This window comes from Vulpes vulpes, chromosome 3 (genome assembly GCF_048418805.1).
Source record: "Vulpes vulpes isolate BD-2025 chromosome 3, VulVul3, whole genome shotgun sequence".
NCBI classification, from domain to species: domain Eukaryota; kingdom Metazoa; phylum Chordata; class Mammalia; order Carnivora; family Canidae; genus Vulpes; species Vulpes vulpes.
Window position 1 is genome coordinate 23,581,873 of NC_132782.1, and position 24,000 is coordinate 23,605,872.

The following is a 24,000-nucleotide window of genomic DNA, read 5'->3' on the forward strand; positions in this document are numbered from 1 at the left end:
ATCTATTACTAGGAGGTAAATTTTCCTTCCTCCACCAATTGTTGATTTACTACCACTGATCCTCCAGAGACCAGAGCCAAAGCATTCCCTCCTAAGGCTTTCTTGATACAACATACTAAAATGGCCACAACTTTATAAGAAGTAACTGAATACATCCTGGTATTGTTTTTCTGTGGGGTTTTTTTGTGTTCAAGAAATATTTCATTCTCACAACAATATACTATTTTGTTAGTATCCCCATTTTTTTCTGATGAGACACGTGAGACACAGAGAATGTCCCTAAGATCAGACAGAAATAAACAGATTTATAAATCACAGACTTACAATCATAGACAGCATCTACTCTTCTTCATTTTATTGATAAGGAAACTGTCTCAGTCTGTTTGGGCTGCTCGAACAAGAATATCTTAGACTAAGTGGCTTATAAACAATAGAAATTTACTCCTCACGGTTCTGGTCAGGCTGCTATAACAAAACATCAGAGAGTGGGTGGCTTATAAATAACAGAAGTTCTTTTCGCACATTTCTGGAGGCTGAGAAGTCCAAGATTAATATGTAGGTAGACTCAGTATCTGGCGAAGGCCCACTTCCTGACTCACAAGAGGACCATCTTCTATCTGTATCCTCATACGGTGGGAAGGGCAAGGGAGCTCTCTGGGGTCTCTTTTATAAAAGCACACTAATCACCTCCCAAGGCCCCCCTTCAAATACCATCACCCTGGGGGTTCGTTTTCAACATGTGAATTTACAAGGGACACAAACAGCCAATCTAGACCAGAAACTGAGATCTAGAGGAGATAGATTTACCCTCCTAACGTTGTGTAGCAGTAACAATGTTAACCTCAAATTCATGAAACCCTAAGACCCTGCCCAGTGCTTCTCTCCAATATCATCACACAATAAAATCTAAATTAAAAACAAACCAAAGCAGAGAACCATTATTTCATTATGTTAATAATTTTTAAAATAGATAAATACGGCCCCACAAAAACTTACCACAAGTATTCTTAACAGTACTACTTGTAACCCTCAGGACATGGAAACAAATATCAATTCTGAATGGATAAATAAAATGTGGTAAAAAAAAAAAATGTGGTATATCTATATAATGGACTACTACTTAGCAAGAAAAAGGAATGAAGTACTAATACAAAAATAACTGAACTGTACAATTAAAATGGTTGCATTCTATGGCATGTAAATTTTATCTCAAGAAAGCTGTCAAAAAATATCTTAAAAAATAAACAGAATTGCCCATTTTGGAGGTTAGGGAAATCTGGATGAAAATAATAAATACTTAAGTATTAAAAAATAAAAACTAAAAATATGTAAGAAGTTCCAGGAAGTCTGTCAAATGAACTGCATATGCTGAGCAATTTATTCTCAATTTCCACTATAATTAAAACACATTGCTATGAAAGAACTTCAGCTGCAGAGACAAATTTTATTCAACACTATATATTCTGGCTGGGTCAAACAGTAAGGATACAGATTAAGTGGATTAGGCAGAGAGAAGAATGAAGAGTATAAGCAATAATGATACACCACTTTTATGTTCACAGATGCCCAAACTTTCTAGCACTCTAAATAAATTGATACTATACAGGGAATGAGATTTGCTTTTTACTTTTAAGCCACAGGGTAAGATTTATAAATTAATGTCTTACCTCTTAGGGTATCTCAAAGTTTTCACACCAACGCACACATTAGACATCCAAGATTTGATTAAAGGTTGAATAACATTTCCTTCAATAGTATCACATTTTAAAACAAATCAAGGCTGCTTTGGAGAAAAGTATAAAATGTGCCTCTGAACTAAAACAATGCTAACACTGTTCTGTAGGCCCTACATATCAAAGACTTAAAATAGAATGCATATCACTTTAAAAGATCACCCAGTCTAGTGGTTGAGCGTCGGCCTTCAGGGCAAGGTGCTGGGGTCCTAGGATTGTTCCGGCATCATCGGGCTCTCCGCAGGGGGCCTGCTTCTCCCTCTGTCGGTGTCTCTGCCTCTCTGTGTGTCTCTTATGAATAAATAAAATACTTTAATATATGTGTATCTATCTCATCTACTCTGAAAGGCAGAATCTTAGTTACCTGTGTATTTACTTACACCTCCAAAAAAAAAAAAAAAGAGTAACATTACTAAAATGTTCTATACAGCAGTGTCCTAATCCCTTTGCGTTCACTGCTTCATTTATAACTCACAACAATCCTGTTAGAAGAAGTAGTGTTGTCACCACTTAACAGCTGAGTACACTAGTGAGCTGAAGAGAGGTTACCCTGCCCCAAGTCATGTAGTTTATAAACAGCACAACTAGTATTCAGACCTAAGGCTGGGTCTAAGGCCTAGGTACTTGACTTCTCATGCTCTTCTTTAATGTAATAACCTTTAATATAATATGAATAAAGGTCTTTAACAGTTCTTGAATACAACTGCTCACTTTTAAAATATACTGACATGAAGGTTACGTTCGTTAAGAGTCTCGTATCTTCTAAAATAACGTACTTCAGTGTCTGCAAATGAAATGTTTCTGGGATTTACATCAGTAATGGGGGGGAGCATACAAGGAATAAAACATACAGTTATGTGTTGATAACTGTTGAAAGAAAAGGATACATAAACTGGTTCATTTTACTATTCTCTTTTTGTATGTTTGAAAATGCCTATGATAAAATTTAAAAGGCTCAATATTTAAATATGCCAATATCGTAAAAAAAGGAAGCTATAATCCTTTAAAATTTTTTTGCATTTAGCTATATTTTATTTCAAAATCAAGTAGGCACAAGAAATAGATTACACATAATTTTAAATAGTCATATATTCACCAGCATCTTCTAAAACCATTTATGGAGAAAGATCTGAGTATTTGGTCCCATGTAAAATTGCTGAGAAGGAGGACACCAATTAATTCTGTGAGAGGGAGAACCCAGAAGATAAAAAGCAGCAGGCCAGCAGATAGAATCCTGGCTTCGGCCACTCTGTTGGCACGGCGGCACTGTCGTTCCCTGACTTTTCAGGTCCTTCTTGCATTTAGACTGGGTTCCTTCCCTCAGTAGTCTCCCATTCCCTGTACCCCATAACCATATCACAGTGTTTTTTAAGTGAATAAATTACTAAGAAAAGCATATGCCCACAACAGGCATTCAGTGTAATTCGCTGTAAACAGCAGCAGTTGGTCAGAGACCAGGAGATCTCTTAGGTGAAGAATCAATTAAATACCACATTGTTCAACCCAAAAAAGAGAGTCCAAAGGTTTTGCACTTAAGAGCACAGTTCCAAATTTTAAAACAATTTATTTTAGCTATATAGTCAATAGAACCAAAAAAGTTATTTCTGAAATCTAAAGTAGGTGTTAGATTTGAATGTGTTTGAGTGAACGTGTGTGTTTGCCTAGGACAACACCTGGCACTGGACCAATGCACAATACTTGCTGAATGAACTCCCTTCTTAGGATCCCACCACGGCCTTCTCATTTAGGGAGTCACTGGGCAGAATGATTAGGAAACCGGAGAAAGAGTAAGAGAAAACAAGCTTAGGTAATTTTAAACTTGACAAAGCACTATGAATAGAGCATGCACTTACTTTGAGCAGAATATTAAATTACATAGTTCAGGAACCTTTACTGAAATATCTAGGGACCTGGCCCATCAGGATCATGAATGGAGAGAGGCACTTTATAAGCCTTCTTTATGCTACAAGCCATTGTTAACTTCTGGCTTTTAGAACTAGCTTACTACTTTTATACCCTAAGTGAGTTTTCATTATCTATATTTCAACACTTGGAAAATAAATCACTATGTAACATGAACATTTTTCCATTCTCTGAATTATATCTTCACTTTTTTTTTTTAAAGATTTTATGTATTTATTCATGAGAGACCGAGAGACAGAGAAACAGAGAGAGAGAGAGAGAGAGAGAGGCAGAGACACAGGCAGAGGGAGAAGCAGGCTCCATGCAGGGAGCCCGATGAGGGACTCCATCCCAGGTCTCCAGGATCATGCCCTGGGCTGAAGGTGGCGCTAAACCGCTGAGCCACCTGGGCTGCCCATATCTTCACTTTCATTACGATTTTAAAAAAAGATTTCATTTACATATTTTAGAGAGAAAGAGGGAGAGAGAGCACGCACACACACAAGCAGGGGGAAGAATCTCAAACAGACTCCCCACTGAGTGCAGAGCTCCACACAGGGCTCGATCCCACACCCTATGCTGAAACCAAGAGGGGGATCGCTTAACCGACTGAGCCACCCAGCTGCCCCTTTGCTAGCAAATATTTCTAATAATTGAGGCAATATAATTTCTGACATCATTTAATATTATGCTCTAGATGTGAGATAGTAACAACAGCAATTAAACAAATCAAAAATTTTTAAATGAGAAACGATGGCGATTGTTTAAAAAATGACGTTTAGAGGGCTTTCCTGAAGTGACTACTCCTTCTAATACAAAGCATACCACTTAGGCAGGAGGCACCAGAGCAGCACTTCCCACTTTTCATGATTTCAACAGTGTTTGTGGAGCTCCTGAAAAGGAGCAGAGGCAGCAGGGTGTCATGGTGAAGACCAAAGTCAGACTGACAAGGAGTCAAAGGTCAAATCCCAACTCTGTCCCTTATTAGCTGTGACAAGTTGCTTTACTACCTCTCATCCTAGTTTCAGTGCCTCGAGAGGGTCTAGCTGCAGTTCTGTGTAGGATGGCATGCCAGAGTTCTTTCCTTAAATCCCCCTTTTTTAGCTTAAGCTCCTGAGACTGGCTTCAATGCTTAAAGCTAAAGAGGCCACACGTATCACCCTTCCAGAGCCCTTCCTTTAGGACTGATTCTTCCACCCCCGACAATCTCCTACGTATCTATCACTGAGGCAAACTGAGAGACCCACAATCCTTTCCCCCAGAAGAGGAAATAAAGACATCTAACAAACTGTACTTTGCTACAGTGAGAGAGACGGTACTCTTGAATTAGTATTCTTCCTATAAGAATCCCCTAAAGCATCAGCCTTGCTCACAGAAATGGAGAGGCATAAGCAATCTTCATCTATAAAACCACTATAAAAGATGAAATTGGGAAAATGAAGCTGATGAAAAGTAGCCCCCAAACAATGAAGCAGAAAACTTACACATCCCAAACTGAATTGTATCTCTTTAAATGGGCATTTGAAACATAAAAAAACACTCTGAATCAGAAATTTTTAAAGACCTAAAAAAATGGACAAAAGCAAAAGATGTGAAAAAAGAGGTGACTAAACTCAGTTAAGATGTAAAAGAAAAACAGGTGCCGGAGTGGCTCAGTTGTGTCTGCCTTCAGCTCAGGTCATGATCCTAGGGGCCTCGGATGGAGCCCCAAGTTGGGCTCCTTGCTCAGCAGGGAGCCTGCTTCTCTCTCTCTGTCCCTCCTCCTGCTCTCTCAAAAAATAAATAATATCTTTTTTAAAAAGAAAAAGAAAAGATAAAACCACATCAGGATTGAAGATAAAATTACAAGGTACTTAACAAATTCAAATAAAAATTTAACAAGACACACTGAAGGAAACAGTAAAAGAAACAAGAGAATGAAAATGAAATAATGAAGTAAAAATAGAAACTGTTTCATATGGAAAATAGACAAAGAAGATATAATTATAGATAACTGAAGCCCCTAAAGAAGAAAAACAAAACAATGGAATGGAATTAATATTTAAAACTGTAATCTGAAAGGGATGCCTTGGTGGCTCAGCAGTTGAGAGTCGGCCTTTGGCTCAGGTCATGATCCCGGGGTCCTGGGACCAAGTCCCATATCTGCCTCTCTGTGTCTCTCAGGAATAAATAAATAAAATCTTTTTTAAAAAATCCAACAAAAAACTCCAGAAACCAAAGATCCATTAGAAAGAAACAAAAATAAAACCAGGCATTCCAAGTAAGAGAATGAAATAACTAACTTACAAGGATAGGAAAATTAAGACTGGTAGGGACCCCTGGGTGGCTCAGGCAGCTAAGAGTCGGACTCTTGATCTCAGACCAGGTCTTTTTTTTTTTTTTTTTTTTAAGATTTATTTATTTACTTATGATAGACATAGAGAGAGAGAGGCAGAGACACAGGAGGAGGGAGAAGCAGGCTCCATGCTGGGAGCCCAACACGGGACTCGATCCCAAGACTCCAGGATCACACCCTGGGCCAAAGGCAGGCACCAAATCGCTGAGCTACCCAGGGATCCCCTCAGACCAGGTCTTGATCCAGGATCATGAGTTCAAGCCCTACATTGGGATCCTCACTGAGCGTGAAGCCTACTGTAGGAAAAAAAAAAAAAGAAAACGAAAATTAAGACTGGCAACAGACCACTCAAAAAAACAATATACACTGCATGACCACATTGTAAACATGCTAAGTGTGAAACAAGGATTTTTTTTCTGGCCAAGCTGTCCTTCTAAGTATCAAGGTTACCAAAAAAGTTTAAATATGCAAGAAACTATAGAAAACTGTGCCCATGAGCTCTTAAGAAATCTATTAGAGGGACACCTGGCTGGCTCAGCAGTTGGGTGTCTGCCGTCAGCTGAAGGCCTGATCCCAGGATTCGGGATCAAGTCCCACGTCCGGCCCCCTGCATGGAGCCTGCTTCTCCCTCTCTGCTTCTCTCTCTATGTGTATCTCATGAATAAATCAATCTTTTTTTTTTTAATTTTTATTTATTTATGATAGTCATACAGAGAGAGAGAGAGAGAGGCAGAGACACAGGCAGAGGGAGAAGCAGGCTCCATGCACCGGGAGCCTGATGTGGGATTCGATCCCGGGTCTCCAGGATCGCGCCCTGGGCCAAAGGCAGGCGCCAAACTGCTGCGCCACCCAGGGATCCCCAAATAAATCTTTTAAAAAAAACTAATTAAAAAGAAAAGAAATCTACTAGAAATTGAGCTATGTCTAACCAGTGAGTGACTGAGAAACTTCAGCAAAGAACTGATGGTGGTTTAATATATTTATAAAACTAAAAGCAAAACAAAGCTGTAGTTAAAGTTTGAAGACAAAGTAAATAAAATGTAACTAAAAATGAGAGAAGAGAAAAATGTAAAATAAACCTACCGTTGAAGAATCAAAACACGCCATTAAAAACATAGTAGAAAAAAAAAAACATAGAAAAAGGTAAAATACACAAGTAGCTGCTGTACCAATAACAAAAATCCAAAATATCCAGACTTTTTTTAAATGAAAGCACATCACAAAGAAACAAATATACACAGTACTTATAATAATTTGACAACTGAGATCAAATTCAAGTCATTAAAAGAAAATGATTTTTAATATGGCTCATAAAAAATGATCTAACTGCTATATACAAGAGATAAACAATCTAAAATAAAGCAAATCAGAAAGACTAAAAAAAATAAAATAAAAGGGTAAAGCAAAAGCATATCAAGCAAATAGAAATAACAAGAAAGTAGGAATAGTGATGTTGATACTAAGGAATTCAAGCCAAAAAGCATTAAATATGACAGAGAAACATTGTTTAAAGTTAATAGCCATAATACACAATGAAGATGCATAAAAGATAAGAATATGTATTCATCAAAAACCAATTTCCTTTACAAAGCTGAAATTACAGGCACACAAAGTTATAGAAAAATAACTAATAATAAGACCAACATACACACGCATGAAGTTAACTTAGAATATAAAAGTTACTGAGAATATAAACAACTTATGTAACATAAATAAAGAAGCTCTTAGAGGTATATATCAAATTTTGTAGCCTGGTAATAAAAACTCCACTTCCTTCTCAAGTGGATATGAATACTGACCACCAAAAAAAAAAAAAAAAAGTAATCACATTGTAGGTCTTAAAGAGAACAACAGTATATTTCATGATATAAACACTGATCACAATTCTAATAAAACCAGGCATTACTAACAAAATCAGGAACAATCAGCGTTCAAAATTTTACAACATTCTACTACTAAACAACTCTTGAGTAAAATGAAAATTAAATTTTCAAAAAACAATATGAAAATGATACATCTAATGCACTGAAAAGAGGAAAATCTGGAAATGTGAACATTTATATCAATAATAAAAATTTTTAAATAAAAAAAATTAAAAATAATAATAAAATTAAGTTCCTAGTTCAAAATGAACACAGTAAACTAAGGAAACACAAAGATGGAAATAATAGGTAGAAAACAAATTAATGAGGTAGAGAATTAGGGGAAAAAAGCGTATCTAATTCATAAACTGAAATCTTGGGAGGTGTTTTAATTAAGAAAATAGACAAAGTTAATCCAAAAAAAAAAAAGGAGAGAAAGTACAAATATGCAAGATAAGAAATATACAGAGTAAGGGGGAAGATATGCCTTCAAAAATATACATATAAACGGGATCCCTGGGTGGCTCAGCAGTTTAGCGCCTGCCTTCGGCTCAGGGCATGATCCTGGAGTCCCGGGATCGAGTCCCACATCAGGCTCCCTGCATTGAGCTTGCTTCTCCCTCTGCCTGTGTCTCTGCCTCTTTCTCTCTCTCTCTCTGTCTCTCAAGAATAAATAAATAAAATATTTTTAAATATATATATATGTATATACAAAAATATGTGTTATACAAGATTATTCACAATAGTACATGTGGAACTGGAAAATACAATTGCAAACAACCTGCACATACAAAGAGAATAAAGTAGTTTAGTAAAGAATGGGTATATCCACACAATGGAGTACTATGCAGCTCTAAAAAAGAATAAAGATCTCTATGAAATAACATGGATACTGAGTATACATTAAGTGAAAAAAGTGCAAAAACATGTCTGTAGCATCTTTAGTTTTTGTGTAATAAGGAGAAAAAAGAATATATATTTATCTGTTTGTTCTGTGCAAAGACAAATAGAAGATAAATGAGAAACTAGAGTATTTGCCTACAGAAAGCAAGGGAGAATGAGTGCCAAACATGGGAGGTTGGAAAAAGAGAAGAGATGATTCTGCATAGTTCTGACGTTTAGAGCCATGCTAATGTTTCATATACTCAAAGAAATAGAACAAGATCAACAAGGATGAGAGGAAAAATAAATCCCAAAACAAATCAAATTAAAAAAATGTTTCTAATAGCATTTCAAATGACAAACATACTACATTAAATGTGGGAGAAAGAGAGGAGAACTAATTCAAGTAACTTCTGAACACAGTATTTTTTTTTCAAAGATTTTATTTACTTGAGAGAGGGAGAGAGACAGACAGAGAGAGAGCACAAGTGCGAATGGGCGGGGGGCGGGGGGTGGGCGGCAAAGGGAGAAGCCGATTCCCACTAAGCAGGGAGCCCGATGCAGGACTTGATCTCAGGATTCCGGGACCATGATCCAGGCCAAAGGCAGATGCCTAAACAACTGAGCCACCCAGGTGCCACTCAACAAAGTATTTTTATTACATATTCTCAGGCTGTAAACAAAACAAAAATGTCCATAAGTACTGAACTCCCATAAGTGAGTTTGCTTTCATAGTGTCATAGTGTTAAGGATTAGCAATTCTGAAGTACCTTCTGTGTTTCCTAGCATGGAGCAAATAAATAAACTGTGTATTCTAAGATTGAGCAACAAATAATGAGAGTCAGGGACACCTGGGTGGCTCAGCAGTTGAGTCAAAGGCTGCCTTTGACTAAGGGCATGATCCCGGGGTCTGGGATCAAGTCCTGCATCGGGCTTCTGGCAGGGAGGCCTACTTCTCTCTCTGCCTCTCTCTCTGTGTCTCTCATGAATAAAGAAATAAAATCTTAAAAATATTAAAAAATAAAAAAGAGAGAGAGAGATAGACTTCTCATTGTCAAATGGAGTTACAAATATGGAAAGGGAGTGGAGTCTAGAATGAACCCCATAATGACGGCCGGAATACAAAATATTTAGTATGTACTAACAGCTTTTTAAAACATTTAGATATAGAAGTGTGTGTGTACATGTTCCTTAGCTCTGTCCATTGAGAAGGTTCTGATGATTAATTTTATTTGTCAATTTGACTAGGCCACAGAGTGCTCTGTTATTTGATTAAATATTATTCTGAATGTTTCTGCAAGGGTGTTTTTGAGGAGATTAACATTTAATCAGTAAAGCAGATTGCCCTCTGTATTGTGGGTGACCCTCATCCAATCAATTGAAGGCCTGAATAAAGCAAATAGACTGACCCTTCTCTAACAGGAGAGAATTCTCTAATAGACTGCCTTAGGACTTAATCTGCAACATCAGCTCTTCCTGTCTGATGTCCTTTGAACTGAATCATCAGTTCTCCCTTGGTCTCCAAAGCCTGCCACCCCATTATGCTAACTAGGCCTGAAGCTGCCATAGTCACATGAACCAATTTCTTAAGATAAATCTCCTTATGCATATGTCCTAGAGGTTCTGTTTCTCTGGAGAACCCTAACACAAAGGACCTAAAATCAATAACATCTCAGCATCAGGTGCCTGAATCTTGATTTCTAAATACTATTCCCACTAAAAGAATCAGGACTCCGTGAAAAAAATGGCATATTCCAAGGACAGGTAGGAAAATTTAAGATGACTCTGGAAAATCTAGTTGCCAGAATATAAAGTGCTGAAAGATTTATAGGTACATGTCAGAAGCACACAGAATAATTCAAGTAAGAATTATTGGTGCATGGTAAAAGTCATGGGTAAGAAAGTCACAAAAAATAAAATACATTCTCAAAACATCTCCCCTAAAGACACTTATTAATTATAAAGGAGGGAGGGAGTAAGTTTACAATGGGGAAACCTGGAGGACACCATAACCAAGTAATAAGAATTTACATCACCAGTAATGGAATAACACAGCAAGGGCCTCCAGATTAGATATATATAGATACACTTCTGTAGTATTCCAGCCTAAACTGTATAACCTAAATCTAATCAAAAGGAAATATCAGACAAACCCAAATGGTGCAGTATTTCTACAAAACTGACATACTTTTTTTTTTTTTTTTAGGATTTTATTTATTTATTCATGAGAGACACAAAGAGAGAGAGAGGCAGAGACACAGACAGAGAGAAAAGCAGGCTCCATGCAGGGAGCCGGATGTGGGACTCGATCCCCGGACTCCAGGATAATGCCCGGGGCCAAAGGGAGCCACTCAACTGCTGAGCCACCCAGGCGTCCATGACATACATTCTTTAAAAATGTCCTATCACAAAACACAAAGAAAGACCAAGGAAGTGCTCTAGATTAAAGGAGATTAAAAAGGTATGACATGTGAAAATAACACACGATCCTAGACTGGAACCTATGACAAGGAGGGAAAAAAGTTACTTACTCAAAAAGACATTATAAAATTCAGCAAAATTTGAATAAAAACAAAACTGTTGTATCAATGTTAATTTCCTGACTTTGATTACTGTACTATGGTTATATATGAAAATATCCTTGGTTTTTGGAACTGTACCCTAAAGTATTTAGAGGCAAAAAAAAAAAAAATAATGCTCACAATTGCTCTCAAATAGTTAAAAAAAAATAATATACATTTGTTGCTTTATAAAAAGCAAATGTGATAAAAAAAAATTAACATTTGGTAAATGTGGGTTGAAGAGTATATAGAATTCTTTGAATTATCTTTGCAATTTTTGTCTGAAGTTATTTCAAACTTCAAAAATTGGATAAAATTAAGTAGTTAATAATAAGTCTTGCTACATCATTCCTCAACATGTATGCACCCACATACAATTATAAAAATCAAAACCAAAAAGAGACCTTCAAATTATTCTTTTCCTATATCCTTTCTACAAATGGCCATATAACTACCAAATCAACACTCTTCAACAGCATTATTGGCGCAATTACTATATAACCTCTGAAAGATTTCCCAACTTCAGAATCTACTTCCACATAACTGCAAAATTATTCGTCTCACTACTCTATTAGAAAATCTTAAAGAGTCCTTCATGGCCAACTCTTCTCCAGCCTTCAGTCTTTTACTGATCATGCCCCTAACTCTAACTAATGTCCTTCTCATTAGCAAAAAACCAAGTACAGTTCTCTGACTTTGCAATGCTGTTTCATTGTTTGTGCTCAGGGATATGCAGCTCTCTCTACTGAAATACCCTTCTCTATCTAATCAAAGAAATTCCTATTTATTCTTTAAAACTTACCTTGGAGCAGCCCGGGTGGCTCAGTGGTTTAGCGCCGCCTTCAGCCCAGGGCCTGGTCTAGAGACCGGGGATCAAATCCCACGTCAGGCTCCCTACATTGAGCCTGCTTTGCTCTCTGCAGCGCTCTCTCTCTCTCTCTCTGCAGCACGCTCTCTCTTTGTGTGTGTCTCTCATTAATAAATAAATAAAATCTTAAAAAAATAAAATAAAATAAAATAAACTTACCTTAGCTTCACAGTTGTCTGTGAAAGCTTCCCGGACACAACACTCAATGTAAGGATAAATAACCACCCTCTCTCTCCTTAGTGCTACTATTTTATCTTACAACCATCTCTATTATCTTATGCCAAAGTATAATTATCTCCCATTCTAAGGCAAATGGGGGACTCAGTGACAAAAGGGACTGTTACTCTCATTTGTTGAATTAACTTATAATAAAACAGGTTCTCAAATAGTGTTTATTAACATGAGTTAATTAATACACGAATACACACAATATGAGAATACAGTACAGGGTAAAAAAAACCATTTAAAAAAAAAGCCTCAGGAATCCCTGGGTGGCTCAGTGGTTTAGCGCCTGCCTTTGGCCCAGGGCGCGACCCTGGAGTCCCACGTTCGAGTCCCACGTCAGGCTCCCGGCATGGAGCCTGCTTCTCCCTCCTGTGTCTCTGCCTCTCTCTCACCCTCTCTCTCTCTATGTCTATCATAAATAAATAAATCCAAAAAAAAAAAAAAGCCTCAATCTACAGATTGAAAAATAAAAGTTGAAAAACTTTTTAAAAAATCATAAAACTAATTAAAATATTTCACAGGTGAGATGACATGTGCTTTTGCTTATTATTTAACAAATTAGAACAAGCCCTAGATGTAGTGGGTTTTTTTTTTTTTTGCATGTATCTCTGGAAAACAAATAATATGATGTAGTTTTTCAATTTTCATTTTCTATAGTTTGATGATTAAGAAAACTTTGTTGTTCACAGGCCTTTAAACCAAGAACTGAAACTAAAGCAACTTTATGTAAAAAAAAATAATAATAATAACAGGAAGCTAAAAGTTATTTTACTTCATAATAATTAGTATAAGAATCACCCTTTTGGCCAAAGCACTTAAAAGCAGTAATTCCTCATTTGAATTCAACCCCACAAAAATCTAGTAATTGCTTAATCTTATTTTCTTAATCTAAAACTAATCTGATTACCTAATGTGCTATCAAAAAAAGTTTAAAGAAAAATATTACAAGCATTACACTCTTTTCCAATGTACACATTACAGGGATAAAGGAAACTGCTTTCTAATTTTAGGAGAGAGCTTCAAATTATCAATGACATAATAATCCATGTTAAAGCTTCCGTGTAAAAACTGCTGTCACATACAAATAAGCTAAATCATAACTACAGAAATTAACACTGTTGTTGACATCTCTGACAACTCCTTCTGATTTTGATAAAAACCTTCTGGTTTTTCTGATGATCACTCTCTGTCTTAGCATTTTTGGGGACCAAGCATGATCTGACCCTTGCTTACCTGGCCCTTCCTACATGTTTCTATCATAGCCTATATTTCCAAGCATATAACTTATGCATCTATTATTAAAAGTATATGCTCCAGAAGTTCAGGGACTGGGCCAGTTTTACTTTCCTTTGTACATCTCCTTTCCCTACAAATAACAAATACTTATGCATCTATTATTAAAAGTATATGCTCCAGAAGTTCAGGGACTGGGCCAGTTTTACTTTCCTTTGTACATCTCCTTTCCCTACAAATAACAAATACTGTGTAAAGCATAGAAGGAGTTCAATAAATGTAAGAGAAATGGCTGAATTAGTTTGAAGATATTTTAAGTGGTAATCTTCATAAAGATTTCATTTATTTTCTTTATGCATTAAGGAAAGTGATTATTTTCCAGAATAAGTACTGATAATCAGACATGTGTGCCAAATATGGCAAAAGGCCTACTTTCAGTAGAAATAAAGGGCACTTTAAAATCTCCCCTCAATACCTGGGAGTACAGAGACTTCCTCTACAACGTTTACCAAAGACAAGAGTCCACGGGGGGTTAGTCCCTTTACTGCCTCCCAGAAGAACAGAGATACAACCATGACAACAAATTGTGATTTTAAGCATAATGACACTAACACACTCATAGAAAACTTGGCATAATGAAAGCGAATGCCTTCTCTTGACCTTCCCTTAAAAGTCCTATGATCATGGGGTGCCCAGGTGGCTCAGTCAGTTGAGCGACTAACTTCATTTCAGCTCAGGTCATTATCTCAGGGTAGTGGGACTGAGCCCACGTCAGGCTCTGGGCTAGGCACGGAATCTACTTATCCCTCTCTCTCCGCTTCTCCCCCTGCTCATCTGCACATGCATTTTCTTTCTCTCTAAAGAAGTAAACAAAATCTTAAAAAAAAAAAAAAAGAGTCCTATGATCATGAATTAAATTCCTTGAAAATTCTTATATTACACAAAATATTAAATATAGCATTATACTTACAGCATACAATTCATTTATAAAAACAGAAAATCTAACAATCTGAAAATAATATTTTCACCATAATGCATTAAAATTTTCTTAAAGTACAGCTGTTTCGAAATAGTCCCCTCACAGTCATGCCAGTTTCTATACAAACTAGAAATTTATTAGCAAATTACTAACTGTAGAAAAATGTCAGTGTCATCTTACAATTTGAGTGTTTTGCTTATAAAGGTCATCCATAACAAAGCAAACTGAGTAAGGGTCCCTAAAATAAAGAACGAACTGGAACACCTAATTTCTTCTTCCTCAGAGGAAAGGCTTTGTTGTCACAAAAGTTAATTGAATCCTTGTCTTTGATCCTATTTTCTCTAATGTTCTCTATTAACTGACCTCTTTTTTCTTTCCTCTTCCTCTAACCTGTGTTTTTTCCTTAGTTCTAACTGCTTTTATTATGGAAACTGAAAATCCCAGCAACCTCTTTTTTTTTTTCCAGCAACCTTTTTTTTTTTTTTTTTTTAAGATTTTATTTATTTATTCATGAGAGACACAGAAAGAGAGAAAGAGGCAGAGACACAGGCAGAGGGAGAAGCAGGCTCCATGCAGGGAACCTGATGTGGAACTTGATCCCGGGTCTCCAGGATCACGCCCCGGGCTGAAGGCAGGCACCAAACCACTGAGCCACCCAGGGATCCCCCAGCAACCTCTTAAGTTAAACACAATAGCTACTTAGATGCCACACATCTACCAATGGTATCATAAGACATTCAAGAGTGCCATATTTACTAATCACTGCCAATGTCCAATTTCTCTGCTCTAGTAGCACATTCCTTTTCTGCAACTTGTTAAGGGACGATGTTTTTACTATGTATCTCAGTGCTTGACAAAAAATAAACACTCAAAGTCAGATCAATAGTATAATTTAACAAAACCCTCGTTTAAATAGACTATATAATAGAGTGCCATATTATCTGCAATGTTCTTACAACCATCCTGTTTAAAAAAAATTTTTTTTAGTAATTTTAAGTAAGCTATAGAAATACTTTTTTCGTGTCTTTTCTTTGCAAATCAGATCATATTTCATGTAATGCTTTATATTACAATCACACAGGTGAGTCATTTGTAGGATGTACAAGGTTTTGAAAAGTCTGCTAAGGTAAAAACACTGAAAGACAAAGTTCAAAACTGCATAGTTGGAAGCATTCCAGAACAGAAGCTTAGAAGTAACAGAAACCACTGGTACTCACTTGTGTTTTTTAATAGAATCATTCTAGACCAACGGTTCTCAATCTGCCTATATATTAGAATCACTTGGGGAGCTTTTAAAAAAATATCCACCCAAGGCCAACTGAATCAGAATCTCTGGGGTTTGAACCTGGGCAAAGAAACTGTTTTAAAGCTCCCCAGCTAACCATAATGTACAATTAGAATTCAAAACCATTAGCCAGGTCTCTATAATTATTAACACAGAATAAAATATTAAAGCATCATTTAGCACTAACAACATTTTATTCTTAAAGAACTGTCATTCAACTAATGTAAGTCTTTAAATTATCTAGCAGTATAACAATGCTTAAGTTCATTATTCAACAAAAAGGAGACCTCACACAATCAATTGCTGGTGTGCAGATATTTTAATAATTAAAATTATGATGACTATTTTAGAAGGGATATGAGACTACTATAATATAAATATATTATTTCAATATTTTACAGTAATTCTAGGTTCAAATTCTCCAAAACAATTGATGAAATGTAGTAAAATACCTAATAGCCTACAAGTTTCAAGGTGATAGGAAATATACCTTGAGATGAAGAATTGGGGCCTTTCAAGCAAAAGAATAAATTGATCCAGGCCATGGCATAAAGACAGTAAAAACGTAGCAGAGCAGAGGAGGAAGTTCAGTGTTTTGGAGACCAAAGGGAATAATCAGACATAGGAAGAAAAGCTAAGATTTTATACAGATTAAGAAGTGTCTGAATTACAGACTTATTAGCCTGTCACAAGAGGACTACCTAAAAAAGAACAACAGAGTGTCCTACTTCTGAGAAGATGGAATAGATGTACTTTTTCTCATTCCTCCCACTAGGAACAAGTGAAAACCCTTACACATAAAACAAACCTAAGAAGTCCGTGAAAGATGGAAAGAAGGCAGACTGGCTAAGGACCTCAGGACCGAGGAACAACTCAGTGGTGAAGTCCCTGGGTCTTCTTTTGTCTTCATGTACCTCAAAGTAGGAGCTAAAATGGTGGTTACCTGCAAAACCAATAGATAAAAGTTAACAAGACCTCAACAAAAGTTTGCTCTCTTTAGCCAAAAGACCAGGAAGGGACAGTCAAGCAAGACAGAAAATTTTTAGATAATAACTGCACTACTCTAGCTAAAAACACCACACAAAACACAGTGACCCCACTCTGAGCCATGTCAGCAAAGCCTGAGTGGGGAGACTAGACTTCCACCTTCAGTTCATAATGAGGTGCACCAAGACTCCCAAGCAGGGTGGTATCACAGATAGCCAGGAAGGGATCCAAGACTTACATCTGAGAATAAGCCCTCCTCCTCCACTACGAGCCATCCCTTAGAAAGCTATTAGAATGAACTGATAAAGATTTTAAAACAGCCATTATAAAAATATTTCAAGGAACAATTATGAATATGCTTGAAACAAATGAAAAACTGGCCTCAACAAACAAAAAAATCTCAGCAAGGAAACAGAAGATATAAGAATCAGATGGAAACTTGTGAACTAAAAGATACAATAACTGAATGAAAAAGCTCTTTAGATGGACTCAAAGCAGAATGGTAGGGACAGAGGAAACAATCATTGAACTAGAAGAGAAAGAATATAAATCATCCATATTAACAACAGAAAGAAAACGGACTGAAAAATAAAGAGATCGCATCCATAGGGAGTCATCAGATAACAACAAAAGACCTATCATTTATGTTGGGGGAGGGGTGAGAAACAACTGAAAAAGAAATATGGTAAAAGACATAAACCTACATGTTCAAGAAGTTTAGTGAAACTGAAACTGGATAAACTCAAAGAAATTTATGCCAAGTCACAACATAATTGAACTTCTGAAGACTAAGGACAAAGAAACTATTCAGAAAAAAACCACAACCTTACCCACGGGAGAAAATTCAAATGACAGCGATTTTTCATTAGAAATGATGGCCAGAAGAAAGTAGCCCAGTATTAGTCAAGTGCTGAAAGAAAAGAGTGTTAATCCAGAATCCTATACTCAGCAAAAATATCATTCAGTCATGAGAGGGAAATCAAGACCTTCTCAAATGAAAAACTAAGTGAATGTCACCTGTAGACACATCTTAAAATAATGACCAAAATAAGTCCTCCAAACAGAAAAATAAGAGAAGGAACTTTAGAATATCAGTAAAGAAGAAAACAGGAAGCAAAAATATGGGTAAATACACTTTCCTTATCTTCCTGAATTTTTTAAATTTTGCTTGACAGTTGAAGCAAAAGTTGTAACTGTCTCTTAGAATTTTAAATGTAAGTACAGAAAACATTTCTAGACATTATAAATAGAATAAAGGAACACAAAAGGAGGTAAGGTTTCTATAGTTTACTCAGACTGGTAAAATGATGAAAACAATAGACTGCAATAGGTTATGTGTACACAATGTAATACCTACAGCAAACACCAAAAATGAAATACAAAGAGATATGTCCAAAACACAACATATAAATCAAAATAGATCTCTAAAATATTCTCAAGTAATCCAGAAAAAGAAAACAGAAAAATGAAAAATAGAGAAACAGAAAAATAAAAGTTAAATGGCACACTTAAGCTCTAACACATCTACAACTACATTAAATAGAAAAGTCTAAACACCTTCAGACATATTAGCACAGTGAATTAAAAACATGACCCAACTAGATGATGTCTATAAGAAATTCACTTCCAATATCATAAAGGCAGGCTGAAAGTAAAAGAATGGAAAAAGATAAACTATGTAAACATTAACCAAAGGAAAGAAGGAGTATCTATATTAATATCATATAAATTAGACTTCAGAAGAAAGAAATTTACCAGTGACAGAGAAGTCTATTATAAAATGACAAAAGGGTCAATCCATTAAGAAGACATAGCAATCCTAAATGTGCAGGTGCCAAATGACAAGAGTTGAAAAAATTTGTGAAGCAAAAACTCAAAGAACTAAAAGGTTAGACAAATCCACAATCAGAGTTGGAAACTTCAACATCCCTCTCTGAACACCTGGTTGAACAACTACACAGAAATCAGAAGGATACAGTACTCAGAACCAACCAACAGGATCTAGTCAACATTTATAGAATGCTCCACCAATCAACATCAGAATACTTATCTTTCTCTAAATGCTAATTGAACATATACTAACACAGATCACATATCAAGAAAGACCCTGGACCACAATGCAAACCTGAACAAATTTAAGATAAATGAAATCATAGAAAGTATCTTCTCTTACAACAACAGAAACAATCTTGGTAAGGCAAAAATAAAAGGAAAATCTTCAATCACTTGGAAACTAAGTAACACACTTCTTCTCTGACCCAGGATTTATTTAAAAGTCTCAAAGGAAATTTAAAAATACAATAACAACAACAATAATAATATAATAATAACAATAAAATAAAAACAATAAAAAATACACTGAATAATAACGATAACAATAAAAAATAAAAATACACTGAACTGACTAGAATATGAAATAAATATACAGTACAATTGCCCCTCGAATAATGTTAGGATTATGGGCACCAATCCTGTACACAGTAGAAAATCTGCACATAACTTTGGACTCTATAGAAACTTTACTAACAAACTACTGTTTACCAAAAACCTTACAGATAACATGAAGTCAAACTGATATATGTTGTACTATATGTTGTATTCTTACCATAAAAATAACCTAGATAAAAGAAAATGTTAAGAAAATCCTAAGGAAAATACATTTACAGTATTGAATTGCATTCAACAGTACTGTAAGATTACACTGTCTGTTTTTACAAGACGAATTGCTTGTGCTGACAAACCTACATCAATATTGTCTTACTGGATACAAAACTAGATGGTATGCATATTACTAACACTAGACGTTAGAAATTAAGATAATCTGAAAGAGGAAGTGGCTTCAAAATTATTACAGCATTACAGTATATACGACAGTTAGTGCAGTTATGATTTAATACTGCATCTTTTCATTTGTTTACATTTCTCTCAACTGCAAATGGTGCCACCAATGGTGCTATGTATGGTCTAGAAGCGTTTGTATGTGTAAGTTTTGATAAATTTTAACTTTTTATAAAAGATTTATGTTGATTTTGTGGTAGTAAATGACAAAATAGACTAGTATCAACAAATTATTTTATGCATTTATTACATACCTCTTTAATTTTTTTTTATATTTCTAGGCTACAAAGGTTGTCTGCAAGTTTTTTTCACACTGTCACAAATCTCCAATAAATTTTCCAATATATTTACTGAAAAAAATCTACATATAAGTGGACTCAAACAAATCCATGCTGTTCAAGGGCCAACTGTATATCAAATGTGGAACAGAACTAAACCAGTACTAAAGGGAAATTTATGACACTAAATGTATACATTAGAAGAAAAATCTCAAATCAATAATCTAAGCTCCCAATTCAAGAGAAGAGCAAAATAAAACCAAAACAAGGAGAACAGAGGAGTAAAGAAAAAAAAAAGAGCAAGAAGACACAAATTACCAATTGTCAGGAATAAATTAGGAATATCATTATAGGCTATAGACAGCAAAAGGGTAAGGAAATACTAGCAACACCTCTACCCACTTTGACAATTCAGACGAAATGGGCCACACCCTCAAAAAACATCACCTAACATTAAACATATGAATAGCTCTTTAAACATTACCAAGGATAAATTAGTAATTTACAAAACTCAAAAGAATCTGAGCACAGATGGTTTACACTGGAGAAGCCTACCAAGTGTTTATGTGAGTATTAATAACAATTCTAAACAACTACTTCAGAAAACAGAGGTGAACAACTTCCAATTCATTTTATGAAGACAGTATCACACAATGATACCTAAATCAGATAAAAACAAGGAAGTAAAAATAAGAATTGCTAACAAAATAAATACTATTCAACAATATATGAAAAGATGACAAAATAACCAAGTGGGGTTTATTCCATGTAATGTTGATTCAGTATTTCAGAATCAATATAATCCATCCACCATAGTACCAGGGTAAAAGAAAAATCACACAATCCTTTCAGTTGTTGCAGAAATGCAACTCACAAAATTCAACACCCATTCATGATAGAAAAATATCAACAGAGAGGAAACTCTCAAATTGATAAAGAGCTTGTGCAAAAAAAGGGGCAGTTAACGTCATCCTTAATGATAAAAGACTAAATGCTTTTCCCAAAGATAAGGAACAAGGCAAATATTTCCATTCTCACCAATCTTATTCAAGACAGTAGTGGGAGTTCTAATTCTAATCATTGTGTGAGGTGGGGGGAAGGTAGAGCAGGGGAAGGGGAAGGAGGGCAGGGGAGGGAAAGAAAAGGCATAGAGATCAATAAACAAGAAATGAGATTTCCCCCTCTTTGCAGATGACCCATTTGTCTGAGTAGGATATCCTTAGGAATCTATCAAAAAACTTTTAGAATAAATGAGTTCAGCAAGATTGCAGGATACAAGATATCACACAAATATCAACTATATTTTTACATTCTAACAATAAAACTGTGAACACAAAATACACCATTTACTTACTTATTTATTTATAAAGATTTCATGTATTTACTTACTCATGAGAGACAGGCAGAGACACAGGCAGAAGGAGAAATAGGCTCCATGCAGGGAGCCCGACATGGGACTCGATCCCGGGTCTCCAGGATCACACCCTGGACTGAAGGCGGTGCTAAACTGCTGAGCCACCCGGGCTGCCCAGAATACACCATTTATAATCACTCTAAATAGCAATATGTTTAGGTTAATCTAACAAAACATACACGATACTTTCATACTGAAAACTACAAAATGCTGATGAGAGTAATCAAAGAAGATCTATAAAACATAGAGAGAAATACCATGTTCATCAATTGGAAGATGTAATATAGTAAAGACATCAATTCTCCTCAACTTGATACACAGGTTTCATGCAATTCCTAGTAAAGTCCCTCTCATTGAGATCCTTCAGAGATACAGAGAAGGTAATTCTAAAATTTTTTTTATAAGATTTATTTAGGTCAGCCCAGGTGTCTCAGCAGTTTAGCGCCGCCTTCAGCCCAGGGTGTGATCCTGGAGACGCACGTCAGGCTCCCTGCATGGAGACTACTTCTCCCTCTGCCTGTGTCTCTGCCTCTCTCTCTCTCTCTCTGGGTCTCTCATAAGTAAAATAAAATCTTTATAAATAAATAAATAAATAAATAAATAAATAAATAAATAAATAAATAAGATTTATTTATTTATTTATTCATAAGAGATCCAGAGAGAGAGGCAGAGACACAGGCAGAGGGAGAAGCAGGCTCCACGCAGGGAGCCCAATACAGGACTCGATCCCGGATCCCAGGATCACGTCCTAAGCAGAAGGCAGACACTCAACCGCTGAGCCACCCAGGCGTCCTGGTTATTCTAAAATTTATATAAAAAGACAAAGGAGCTAGAATAGCTAAAATAAATTTGGAAAAGAATAAAACGGGAGGAAATCAGTCTACCATATGTCAAGACTTACTATATACCTATGGTAATCAAGACCGTGATACTGGCAGAAGAATAAACACATAGGTCAACGGAACAGAACAAAGAACTCAGAAATAGAATTATAAATATGCACAACTATTTTTTGACAAAGGTACAAAATCAATTCAAAGGAGCAAAACTGCCTTTCCCACAAAGGGTACTAGAGCAACTGGATATACATGGGGGATAAAAAAAAGAAACATAAATTTTAGCTCAAATGGATCACATTCTTAAATGTAAAACAGAAAATTCTAAACTTTCACAAAAAGTTTTCTAAAATACTAGGAGTCAATTTTCAGGATATAGCTAAGCTAGACTTGACACCAAATGCACAATCCACTAAAAAAAAAAAAAAAAAAAGAACTTCATCATTTTGCTCTGTGAAAGACTATGTTAAGAGAATGATAGAAACAAGCTACAGAGTAGAAAACAGTATTTTCAAGCTGCCTATCTGACACAGAACTAGTATCTAGAATATATAAAATATTTGAAACTGACAAGAGTTAAAAAAAAAAATCCAAACAGAAAATGGGCAAAAAAAAACATGAATAGAGTTTCACCAAAGATGTATAGATGACAAATAAGCACATGAAAAGGTGTTCAATATCACTGAGTCACCAAGAAAATACAAATTACACCAACAGTGAGACCTCATAATGCACCTATCAGAATGGCTAAAATTAAAATTAAGAAGTCAAAAAACAAATGTTGCCAACAACATGAGGGAAAAAAGAAGGCTGCTGTAACAAAATACCACAAACTGAGTAGCTTAAACAACGGAAATTTATTTTCTCACAGTTCCACGGGCTAGAAGTCCAAGATCAAGATGTCAGCAGGTTTGGTTTCTTCTAAGACCTCTTTTTTTGGCTTGCAGATGGCCACCATCTCACTGTATCCTGACACAGGCTTTCCTCTGTGAATGCATATCCCTCACGGATGTGTGTCCACATTTCTTCTTCTTACAAGGACATCACTCAGACTGGATGAGGGCCAAACTCTAAAGCTCTTAGTTCAATATAAATTGCCTCTCTAAAGACCCTATCTCCAAATACAATCACATCATAAGGTCCTGAAGGTTAGCACTTCTACGTATCAATTTTGGAGGGAACAAAATCCAGCTCACAATTTTCATACACTGCCACTGGGAATTAACAGTACAACCGCTGTGGAAAATAGTTTGGCAATTTCTAAAAACAAAAAGTAAATATGCAACCATATACAACACAGTAAATGCTCACTTACTGCAGAAAATAAACTCATCTTCACACAAAAACCTATACAAAAATGTTTACAGCAACTTTAGTCATAATAGCCAATAATTCAAAACAACCTAGATGTCCTTCAGTGGGTGAATGTTTAAATACACTGTCACACATCCATAGTGTGAAACACTACTCAGCAATTAAAAAGGAACAAACTAAACACAAAGTAACTTAAATGAATATCCACAGGGAAAAAAAATGAATATCCACAGGACTATACAGAATGAAAAAAAGTCAATCCCAAAAGGTTTAGATACTGTGGATTCCATTTACATAGTATTCTTGAAATGACAAAATTAAAAGGGAGAATAGATGAATAGGGGGCAGGTATTGAAGAAAAAGGGCCTAAGTGGGAAGGAAGTAGATAACGGCTGCAAGAAAAAAAAAAAATTCTTTGTATCTTACTAAGATGGGTAGGAAATTTCACTGAAACTGTTTGCACTTTCT

At 35.8% G+C, this 24,000-nt stretch overlaps 1 protein-coding gene across 5 annotated transcripts in view; it reads right to left on the reverse strand.

Moving 5' to 3' along the window:
• The window catches only part of SESTD1 (SEC14 and spectrin domain containing 1), a 129,095-nt gene that overhangs the window by 92,604 nt on the left and 12,491 nt on the right, over nt 1-24,000 (reverse strand). Inside the window, exons 1-2 of one of the 5 annotated variants that reach the window (XM_072752073.1) lie at nt 21,358-21,755; nt 16,674-16,808 (exon numbers count right to left, since the gene is read on the reverse strand). The exons of 2 other annotated variants lie outside the window; for them this stretch is intronic. The gene's annotated coding sequence lies outside the window, so the exon portion shown is untranslated. Of the gene's footprint in view, nt 1-16,673; nt 16,809-21,357; nt 21,776-24,000 lie in introns of those variants that run through there. 2 more of the 5 variants (XM_072752072.1, XM_072752071.1) reach the window with 2 other exon arrangements.